Here is a 12,348-nt window from a genome sequence, read left to right as displayed (position 1 = left end):
AGACTGACATTCCTTTTAGACCTGTCCCTCTGCACTGCAGCTTCGTGGAAACTGTGCACTAACTTAACCTACTGCAGTCACCAACTCACAGAGTTCTTTTACTGTTCATTTAGAGTGTAATTCCCAGAATGTTATTTCACAACATTGCAGAGATGTATACTTTTTTCAATAAGTATAGCTGCAACTGTCATAGTGTCATCAAATGCATTCTGCAGACTCTGATATAAAAGTCAGACAGTATAACATGTACGGCACAATATTTCAACCACATAGTCTGCTGTTCTGAGAAAAGGTGAGGGGGGTAAAGACACATGAGGAGGACATGGTTGTCTTCTCCACTATGGTAATATATGGCTGTTCCCCTGACCAAAGAGGGCCTTAAGAGAACACAAATCACCACCCTGCATTGATGCAAGCATGGACACACACACACACACACACACACACACACACACACACACACACACACACACACACACACACACACACACACACACACACACACACACACACGCACACAAATGGCACAGACATGCTTTCCAGCTTTAGCAGAGTTTAAGATGAGCCCTTGACCCTGCCTAGTCAGTAGAAGCGTATTTAAAAGCAACACTCCACATGTATGACTGAACGAGACTCAAAAAGCAGAGAAGACAATGGCAGTTTTATGTAACATCTCTCATCAGTTACAAACTTTGAAAACTTCCTTTTGCCTTAGCACTGCTAGAATATTCCTTGTGTATGGTCAAGCTTAAGTTGTGGAGAGTATAAGTGGCTAACTAGCACCATCAAATGATTAATAAAAAAATGCATTTCCTGCAGAAAATGATTGTGAATGCTGAAAAGCTAAATTGCTATAGCTAGACTGGATTGCTGGCATAATTACGTAAGAAGAAGGTGAAGTAGTGAGAATAGTTGGAAAAGTGGGAATGGTTTTAATTAGTATGAATTTCATTGAAATGTTGAATAATACCAATAATGTATTAAACAAAAGTGCGGAAAAAAAATTCCGAAAAAGTCATAGTAGAGAATGTTAAAAAAAATCATGGTATATAGTCATAGTATGTATATGTCGAAGAAAGTAATAAAAAAGTCAAAGTATAGTATGTCGAAAAAAAGGGATAAAAAAGTCCTATTATAGTATGTCGAAAAAGGTCATAGTATAGTATGTTGAAAAAAGTCATAATATGGTATGTCAAAAAAATTATAACAAAGTCATAATATAGTATCTCGAAAAAAGTGATTACAAGTCATAGTATAGTATGTCGGAAAATGTGACAAAAGTCATGGTATAGTTTGTCGAACAAAGTGACAAAAAAAGTCATAGTATAGTATATAAAAAAGTCAAAGTATAGTATGTTGAAAAAAAAAGTCATGAAAGAACCAGCCCAGACTGGGTATCAAACCTGGGTCAGAGACAACAGTGACTACTTGATTGCCTGTTGGAACAGTGCTAACCACTCAGCCACCAAAGAATTTATGCCAAAAAAAATCCAAGTATAGTATGTCGAAGAAAACATCATAAAAAGGGCCAACTCAGACTGGGTATGGAACCTGGGTCAGAGTCCACAGTAACTACTTGCTAGTTGCCTGTTGGAGCAGTGCTAACCACTGAGCCACTGTACCACTGAAGAATTTATGTTTGAAACCAGCCATTAAAAAGTCATAGTATGATATGTGGAAAAAAGTCATAGTATAGTACGTCAAAAAAACGTCATGAAAAGGGCCAGCCTGGACTGGGTATCGAATTTCAGTCAGAGTTTGCATTAACTAGTTGCTTCGTTCGTTGGTTAGAGCAAAAAGTCATAGTATAGTATGTCTCAAAAAGTGATAAAAAGTCATAGTATGTATGTCAAAAAAATCATAGTATAGCATGTAAAAAAAAATCATAGTATAGTATGTCGAAAAAAATCTATATATAGTATGTCTCAAAAAGTGATAAACAAGTCATATTATAGAATGTAAAAAAACATAGTATAGTATTTAAAAGAGTGATAAAAAAAGATCATAGTATAGTATGTCGAAAAATTCATAAAAGAATGTTTAAAAAAAATCATAGCATAGTATATTAAAAAAAGTCATGGTATAGTATGTCGAAAAAAGTCAAAGAATAGTATGTCGAAAAATTTCATGAGAAATGACAGCCTGGACCCGGGTATCAAACCTGGGTCAGGGTTTGCAGTGATTGCTTGTTGGCAGCAATGCTAACCCCTGAGCCAGTATGCCTCCAACGAATTTATGTTGAAAACAGTAATAGCATAGTATGTCGAAAAAAGTCATTAAAAAGTCAAAGTATTGTATGTCGAAAAAAAGTCATAGTATAGTTTATCGAAAAAAGTGATCACAAAGTCATAGTATAATATTATATTGAAAAAAGTCATAAAGAAGTCAAAGTGTAGTATGTTGAAAAAAGTCATAGTATTATGTTATGTTAAAAATGTTATGTCAAAAAAAAACATGAGAAGGGACCGCCTTGACTGGGTATTGAACCTGGGTGAGAGATTAAAGTGACTATTTGCTGAATTTCTGTTGGAACAGTGCTATCCACTGTGCCACCAAAGAATTTATGCTGAAAACAGTCATAGCATAGTATGTTGAAAAAAGTCATTAAAAAGTCATAGAATGGTATGTCGAAGATAGTCGAAGTTAGGATGTCGAAAAAGTCATAGTATGGAATGTCTGAAAAAGTGATAAAATAAGTCACAGTATAGAATGTTAAAAAAAATCATGGTATAGTATGTCGAAAAAAGTGATAACAAAGTCATAGAATAGTATGTTGAAAAAAGTGATAAAAAAGTCATGGTATAGTATGTCGAAGAAAGTCATAAAAAATGAATAGTATGCAGTTGAAAAAAGTCATGGTATTGTATGTCGAAAAAAACATCATGAAAAGGGGTAGTCTAGACTGGGTATAGAACCTTGGTCAGAGTCTGCAGTGACTACTTTTTGGTTTACTGTTGGAGCAGTATTATCCACTGTGCCACCAAAGATTTTGTTTAAAAAACAGTCATAGCATAGTCCGTCAAAAAAAGCCATTAAAAAGTCATAGAATGGTATGGCGAAAAAGTCAAAGTATAGTATGTCAAAAAAAGTCATAGTATTATATGTCGAAAAAAACGTCATGAAAAGAGATTGGCCCAGACTGGGTATCAAACCTGGGTCCGATTCTTCAGTGATTACTTACTGGCTCACTGCTAGAGCACTGCTACCCACTGTGCCACGAAAGAAGTTATGCTGAAATGTAGTAGTAAAGTGAGTATGTCGGAAAAAGTGATTTTAAAAAAAAAAGTCATAAAATAGAATGTTGAAAAAAATCATAGTATAGTATATTGAAAAAAGTCATAATATAGCATGTCCAAAAAAGTCATAGCATAGTATGTCCTAAAAAGTGATAACAAAAAATGTTTCCATCCACACGTTTTTATTCGAATTAAGTGATATCGAATGAAAAATGCCTTACGGAAACAGTAAAATTCGATTGAATTTCATGAATATCGACTCAAATGAAATATGTTCGGTCTCATCGGATTTTATCTTGATCGATATACGGCTTATGCGATAAACGCTGATGGAAACGTTATTTGCCGAATAAATAATGAATTGCGATTAAGTTGTAGGTCATTTTATGGTTGCAACCCGCCACAAAACAAAGAAGAAGAAGTTTTAGTTCATTTCCGCCCAGTATTTCCGCTCTGTTTGCACACATGGTGGGTGTCAACAAAGACAGATGTAAGTGGACGAACAAGGAGACGCACTACTGGGAGTGCCGACACAGATGTCCCTTATGATGCAACGATCGTCTACCACAGCCTGTAGTACGATTGATGGCCAGCCCTTTCTATTGACTAAATCCCTGTAGCCTTCAGCAGGGGGTCTAATGGGGACGTGAGTCCCGTCTATTGCGCCATATACCTGTGGCACAAGGTGCGCTCTGGAGTTACGCAGCGAGATATCATGCCCCTTATCCACTCCAGGTAGGTATATATACCTTCGCATCATCCTCGTTCGTATGGCATTGCACACGACGTAAACACACCGGTGCACGGTGGTTTTGCTGACTCCAAACGTTTCGCATACCACTCTGTATTCTGCGCATGTAGCCAGTTTGTAGAGCGCAATGGCGATACGCTTCTCGGTTGGAACTGGAGGGTGATAGCTTGCGACATCTGGGGAAAGGGACGGGCCAAAACAATTACACAACAGGTCAAATGTTGTCTTGGTCATCCGAAAATGCTTCAACCAAAGGGTTTCCGTGAAGTGTCTCTGAACCACGATCTCCCAGAACTGTTTGGAGTGCTGTCGTTCCCACACCACAGGCCGCCTCCGTTGTCGTCGGGCATTTACGTGCATCTGCATCATCATAGCAATGTGTTGATAGCGTCGTCGTTTTCTTATTATAGCTTGATATGTCGCTATCAGCTGGCACATAAGCACTATTACAACTTGTGCAATATTGATCATTTGTTGGTAGATGGCGCGATCCATTTTGTCTAGCAAAACTTTGTTCGCAAAAGTTAGCTTGAATGTTGTGCGATTCAGTGCGAAAATGAATGGAAACACCTTAAAATGTCTAAAATCAATTCGATATACCAATTTGATCGCAAAACAGCATGTGACGTCATTACGCATAGGTTTTTATTCGCTTTAAAGCCGTTGGATGGAAACACACTTTCACCAGCTTTATTCGCATGAGTTTTTTTACCGAACTTCAGATAATTCGATTGACAAGTGGAATGAAACTTAGCTAGAGATAAAAAAAAGTCATAGTATAGTATGTTGAAAAAAGTGATAAAAAAGTCATAGTATATCGAAAAAAGTCATGGTATAGTATGTCGAAAAAAGTCATAGTATAGTACGTAAAAAAAAAAAAACGTCATGAGAAATGGCAGCCTGGACTCAAGTATCGAGCAATGCTAACCCCTGAGCCAGTGTGCCACCAAAGAATATATGTTGAAAACAGTAATAGGATAGTATGTTGAAAAAAGCCATTAAAAAGTCATAGTATGGTATGTCAAAAAAAGTCATAGTATGGTATGTCGAAAAAAGTCATAGTATAGAATGTTTAAAAAATCATAACATAGTATATCAAAAAAAGTCATTGTATAGTATGTCAAAAAAGTCATAGTATGGTATGTCGAAAAAAAATCATAAAAAGTCATAATATAGTATGTTGAAAAAAGTGATAAAAAAGTCATAGTTTAGTATGTTGAAAAAAGCGATAAAAAGTCCTAGTATAGTATGTCAAAAAAGTGCTAGCATAGAATGTTTAAAAAATCATAGTATAGTATATCGAAAAAAGTCATAGTATAGAATGTTGACAAAAGTCATAGCATGGTTTGTCGAAAAAAGTGATAAAAAAGTCATAGTATAGTTATCGAAAAAGGTTTTGTGAATAGTTTAAAGTTTGAATGACGTCTGTAAGTGAAAGTATGTAGGAACAGTAGCATTTACAAGTGGAAGAAGCCTGGAGAGGATTTAAAGATTGCTCCATTGACTTTCAATGTAAAAAGAAAAAAGCTAATATTTTAAAAACTATAAATGGTGGAAAAAAGTTCAATACAAACACAAATGTCCTTAAAGAGCTGAACATTTTGATATTTGAATGTTTTTTGTAGCTGAAAGTATAATAATACTGTGAATGCTGCTGAATCAGCAGTCACAGAATGAGAAAGAGACAGTAGTAAGAGCTGTCAATGGTGTCCTGGAGTAACATGATCTCTCCACAGGGGAGGGACATACAACCTGATCGTTTAAAACCCATAAGCAGCAGCACAGATTAAAGTGATCAGGATTGGCTTTAGCAGGCTAGTAGTTACGCTATAAGTCAAATGGTATGCATATTCAATTCAATTCAATTCAATTCAATTCAATTCAATTCAATTCAATTCAATTCAATTCAATTCAATTCATTTCAATTCAATTCAATTCAATTTATTTATAGTATCAAATCACAACAAGAGTTATCTCGAGACACTTTACAGATAGAGTAGGTCTAGACCACACTCTATAATTTACAAAGCCCCAACAATTCCAATAGTTCCCTCAAGAGCAAGCATTAGCAGTGGCTATTGCGACAGTGGCGAGGAAAAACTCCCTTTTAGGAAGAAACCTCGGCAGACCCAGACTCTTGGTGGGCGGTGTCTGACGGTTGGGGTTATGACGGTACGGGATGTAGCATGGCACAGTTCACAGGCACAGTATTCAATCTGACAAGGGAAAATTAAAATGAAGCTGCCACGTATAATGCCCAGATAATCTACAGACCACAATTAGGCTTTACATCTTCAAGGGGGCACACACAAAAAAACCTCTGTGTGTTAATTTGTTTTGATTGCCTCTCAGATATATGAGTGATTGATAAATGTCAGCCCATTAATTGCCCTCCAAAAATCCCAACTACAATGTATTTAGTCTATTTGTTTTTTTTTTTGGGCAACCAAAAAAAATGTGTACAGCATAGACTGTGATGTCCAGAGCAAAAGATTTAAGTGTGAGATTTAAACTGATGTATAAACCTGTCTGTGGACAAAGCTTTTTTAGTGTTCTGGGAAACTCCGCCATCAAAGGACCTCAAACCATATATCTGCTGTGATAAGAATTTTCTTTGCACGGGTGTAGATCACACTTAAGAGTTACTGTACATGCACTCATGTTTGCCTTACTATCTCAGACATCCTCTCCTGTGTCTAACAAATCAAGTTATGTAAATGCCACAATACGGTGTGAGGGCAGGAACACAGAGCGTACTCAGTGCTAACATTTTTTTAATGATAGAGACCTGAGGTGAAAATTCCATATTTCTTTTATTACATGTTGAATTGCTAAGAATGTGATCTAAAACATCCCATATGCAGGCGGCTTTCATTTCTTTTTGTATATAAGTGCTTTTGATTTACTAGCCCACAATGTCTTTTTCCTGCATGAAATAAATTATGGAGGTGAATTCCAAAAAAAGGAGACAGAGAGAGAGAAAGAGAGACAGAAACTACAGAGCGCACAGGGAGAGAAAGACTAAGGAAGTCCTCAAACCAAAGTTAGAGTGATCTGCCAAGTTTGGAGTGCGTATCAGCCCTCCAGGTTTTTATAGGACTGTATAAATATGTGGGTGAAAAAAAAGACAGGGCAGCTCAGCTCTTTAACTGCTTCACTGTTTATCTTTCTGTGCTTAGCTGGGAGATTAATGAGGGAAGTGGGTATTCATTAAACATTTAAAAAAATAAACTTGGTGAATTTTATCATAGAATAGATAGTTCATGTTATGAAAACATTACAGTCTAGTGTTCAGCTGACACGTTTATCCAGAGCAGCTGAGTGCAACAGTAGAGAAAGGGTCGATTTTAACTACAACTTCAGTATAGGTTACCATGTTTTAAATGATATTTGTACTTGACATGCCATTTTTACTCATTATCTAAAAATCTAAATTACAGTTTGGAGAATTCATTTTTCTCTATTATATCCATTAATTCTTCCACCATTGCTTGCTTAAACCTTGTGAAGATGAGGGGTTACCATTCAGATCTTCACTGGAGAAGCAATTCAGAAGAGTGACAAAATGTGTTTGACTCCACAATATAATCCTTGGTGACTATTTTCACTTTGTTGTGCTTTGTGCTGACATTTTACTCCCTGGATGACTCTATACAGGCCTATGAAATGTCACATGAAATGTTGACAAAACAGAGAGAAAGAGAAAGAAACCAACAAATGCATTATGTACTTCTTGGGCAATGACATGTTTTGATCTTGCTCCATTAAAGTTGTAGAAAAACACACTAATAGAGGAGACATTCTGCTTTTTCTGTGGACTATCAGAGCAGGAGTTAGGCACAGCGTTCGGACCTCAGGAACAACCTCAAAATGTTGTCAATTTCAAGTGTTGGCAACATCAGTGAGCTGGTAGGCTTACATAATAATCCATTTAACAGTATGTCTGCACAGGGGAGATCTTATCCAACAATGTATCATCAACTCAATGACCCAGTGACCTGAATCAATAGATAAATCTCTTTCTTTGTTTCAAAGTATCCTAATTTAAGCCTCACTATAAGTTCTGCTTGGAATCCCCTGCTTCCAAAGCAGGTGTGTTTGATAATTAGATGTGGGTCTGGTAGTTGTCAGCAGTGATCAGTGTGTGTGTGTGTGTGTGTGTGTGTGTGTGTGTGTGTGTGTGTGTGTGTGTCAAGAGGCAAACTTGCCTGCTGGGTCCAGTTGCTGCAACCCACCGGCTATACCCACGACAAGGTGCACACCTGGCAGTTTAAATACACACATGAATGAACACACAGCTGATACAAACATCCCCACATCCGTTTTCAAAGCCATTGAGTGTAGACAGGGAGTCAGCCAGGAGTTTCAGCAGAACAGCAAAATAAACGTGAAAACGTACAATCCTAAAATAAATAAGAAGTACAGGAGAGATTCAGAGGTGTGCCTAAGCAATTTATACATGTTTTCACCTTCACTTCACCTTCACCCAAGGGTGTAATTTACATTTCAACTTTTGGGGGAGACATCTGGGAGTTAGTCATAACTACACAATTATAGTCATGCTCATAACACACTGCATATGCTATGTAACCCTTTGGCACTCAATACAAATTAGTAGTATCTAAACATAGTTTCTAAGAGACAGGGTTGCACTTAATTTGACATCCTGACCTGGACAGTGTATCAAGAAAAGAACATAATGATAATTGAACAGGATATATGTGCTGTATGTGGTGTTAAAAATCATCACCAGTAACATCTTTAATTAGTGGTTCCCACAACAGAGGGATTTTTTTTCTGACAAGCCATTTATTTAAAAATCCAGACAGGATTTAAAGCTACAATCTCTCTCTCTCTCTCTCTCTCTCTCTCTCTCTCTCTCTCTCTCTCTCTCTCTCTCTCTCTCTCTCTCTCTGTCTCTCTCTCTCTCTCTATCTTAATCAAAGCTGTTTCTTAACCAGCTGAGCAATTAGGGCCTCCTAAGCTGCATCACCTCTTACACACCGAATAACTACATACAGAGTTCAGATGAGACCTTGCAGCTGAATCTCCATCAGCCGGGAGGGTCTGCTGCATGTAGAATTGGTACCCAACTTCCTTCCAGGCCCAGACACACTCAGCATGTCAAAATTAATTTAAACATAAATCCATCCCCAGCATGTGGACCACCATAGGGCAACTATCTAATTCTGCTTCTTTTAACTTTACCTTCTTGTCTTGCAGGTTGAAGAAGTGGTCAGCCTGTTAATGGTGAACAATTTTGAAAAACACTTGAATTGTGTATAGAGCAAGTAATTATTATTTCCCCCCTATACACTGCCTCTCAGCACTGTTTAGTAAAGGCATTAGCGAATTCAGTGCTGTTGAGAAACCTTGACAATTCTGAGTGGTTTAAGAAATCCACACAACCAAAACTATTTTCGCTGAATAATCAGCCACACATTTTTTCTGGACTGGCACAGTCAAAAAAAAGCATGGAATCCATATCCAATACATGTATTTTCTTTTGTGAAAAAAATCCATTTGTTTCAACCACATTCACTATATTCGTGTTACACTATACTCTTGCTCTTATACAACTGTTTTTACTGTAACATGTATTTTATTCTTTTTGGCAATGGGGATATTTCTACCTCTTGTTCTTCATGTTACTTTCCTTTAACAATTCTACTTTTCAATGTTACACATCAAGCTGCAATTACTCTGAACAACTTTATTCCCCAGGTTATTAGGTTTATGCCTTCGCAGCATTGCAGTTTCTTAGAAGTAGCAGAAATCTGATTGTTTAATGGAGCAGGCATTTAGCGCTTGCAACCCACACACATTGTTTATTTCAGGGAGATTGTTAAAAAAGTATATAAACACATGCTGGCCAAAATTACCATTCTGACTCAACTTGTTACCCTCAGTCCATAAATACATAGTTTATTAGGCTCAGGCCCATTTCTTCTCTATCAACACAATGGCAAGGCATTTGGCTGGTGAGACTGGGTTGGGCTGGTTTGAATGATTTACAAAGGAATTATTTTCTCAGATAAACAGCTCCAGGCCACAGAGCTGATTGGGAGGCACTGCATAGAGCAGGAGCTGTGTCCTTAACTGTGGCAGTGACACCGGCAGTGAGAGTGGTGTGATAAGCCCGGAGGCTAAGAGATTTTAGAGAGTTTATATGTCTTACACCTTTGTATATATGCTCCCTGGGGATATTTCTGAACATGGGAATTTAAATTCAGCTTTAAGAATGTGTTTTAGTGTGAGGTCTATGTTCTTATCAACAAGGAAATCATCAAAATCATCTGGGAACTTCAATATGATTTGGATGTTTGATTGAAAGCAACTAAAGCAGAGCCACAGTTAATGGAGAAGGGGAGGGGAAAAGGTTAATTAAGAAGGAGATGAAATAAGTACCAGGGAGAAGGGGAAAAATTCAGTTTCAGTAAGAAGGAGAGGAAATACGTACCAGGGAGAAGTTGTTGAAATAAGGTCTGAAGAGAACTGGGAGCAAATAAGGTCCAGGGAGAAGGGAAGGAAGGTTCAGTGGGAAGGAGAGGAAATAAGTACCAGAGAGAAGTTGACAAAATAAGGTCTTAAGAGAACTGGGAGGAAATAAGTATCAGGAAGAAGGAGACAAAATAAGTACCAGGGAAAAGTTGATAAAATAAGGTCTGAAGAGAACAGGGAGGATATAAGGTCCAGGGAAAAAGGGAAGAAATCGGATTCAGTGAGAAGGAGAAGGAAAAGGTCCATTAAGAAGAGAAGGAAAGTGGCTGGGTTGGCTCAGTGGGTAGAGCAGGCACACATATACTTATAGGTTTATGCCTCGACGCAGAGATCCAGGGTTTGAATCCTACCTGTGATGATTTCCTGCATGTCTTCCCCCTTTCTCACCCAGCTGTCCTATCAATTAAAGGCGGAAAAGTCCAAAACACCCACATACGTTCTTGCTCTTTCTCTCTACTTGTCCTCTCCGTTTTGGACAAATCCGATTGTGAGTTAGTTTCCTCTTTTCCTCTCCCAGTAATTACACACAGCATACCTTTTAGATTACACAGCTCATTAATAATACACTCCATACACCCACTAATAAGCAATATGGATAAAAAACATCCATATATTCACCCACAGACATGCAACCATACACACACTCACTACGCCTCTGAGCTATGACGAGATCATGTCCTGAGTACATTACAGCTCTTATTATTTTTAATTACAATATGGCCTTTAACTGTGGAACTGCAACAGTTACATAAATGAGAGCCCTAGTCCCCCCACCCCAACTGTGGATCTCGAAATACAAATAGACGGCATCACAGCCCAGCCTGCCTTTACCGCAAAACACACGTCAGCGCCCAAGATTACCCTGCTGTGATGTCATGTCCTTTAAATGCTCCAGACAGTTAGGGTGAGAGAGAGCAGGAGGACCACATGCTTGAAATAAACACACACACAAGTGCATACGGTACACATAAGCATAAATGTGTGAGCGCAAGTGCTCACGTGCACACTGACACACTGATCAGAGATACAGAAAAGGGGTGTGATGGTGGCTATAGTGAGAGAGAACAGGGGGACGTACAGGGCTGTAGTTTATGCCAAGAGCAAGGCTTTGGATATTCCTACGGTCAAGAGGGTAATGATGGGTGAGGGCAGGGTGAGAGAGGGGGCGAGTGGGGGACACTAGGGCATATAAATGTCACATTGCTGCAGTGATTTTTCTGTCAGGGCCTGTGGTTGTAACCTTAGCCTTCCTTTCACTGCTCTGCTATGCAAAATAAGGGCGTTGAAGTCCCAGGGCCAGGCATACACAGAACATGCGGCTCATTGGTTTGGCCAGTCATGCACACACTCACACACGCACATGACCACAAACTATATTGACATTATTGAATATACAATGTAGATATACACTGTATATGTGTGTGTTCAGTATTTGTACTGCATGAAAAAAAGCAAAACCAGTATAACAGATGCATGCACACACACACACACACACACACACACACACACACACACACACACACACACACACACACACACACACACACACACACAGTGATGTGCAAATAAGAGCAACCATTTAGTCCTGTCCACACTGAGTTCATAGAGGGTTAGCAGGAGCAGCTCTCCAGCTGAGGTATAAAGATACAAATCAAACACGACAGATGGACACACACGCTCCCTCACTCAAAAACACACTCACTCACTCACACACACACACACACACACACACACACACACACACACACACACACACACACACACACACAGAGACTTCTATAAAAGTTTGATGTAACCACACCATGCCCAGAGACGCCATGTACAAAAAACACGGCGTCAATTATCACATCAACATTCAGC

This window comes from Sander lucioperca, chromosome 12 (genome assembly GCF_008315115.2).
Source record: "Sander lucioperca isolate FBNREF2018 chromosome 12, SLUC_FBN_1.2, whole genome shotgun sequence".
Lineage (NCBI taxonomy): Eukaryota > Metazoa > Chordata > Actinopteri > Perciformes > Percidae > Sander > Sander lucioperca.
The sequence above is the reverse complement of the archived record's forward strand: the minus strand, read 5'-3'. Positions refer to the sequence as shown.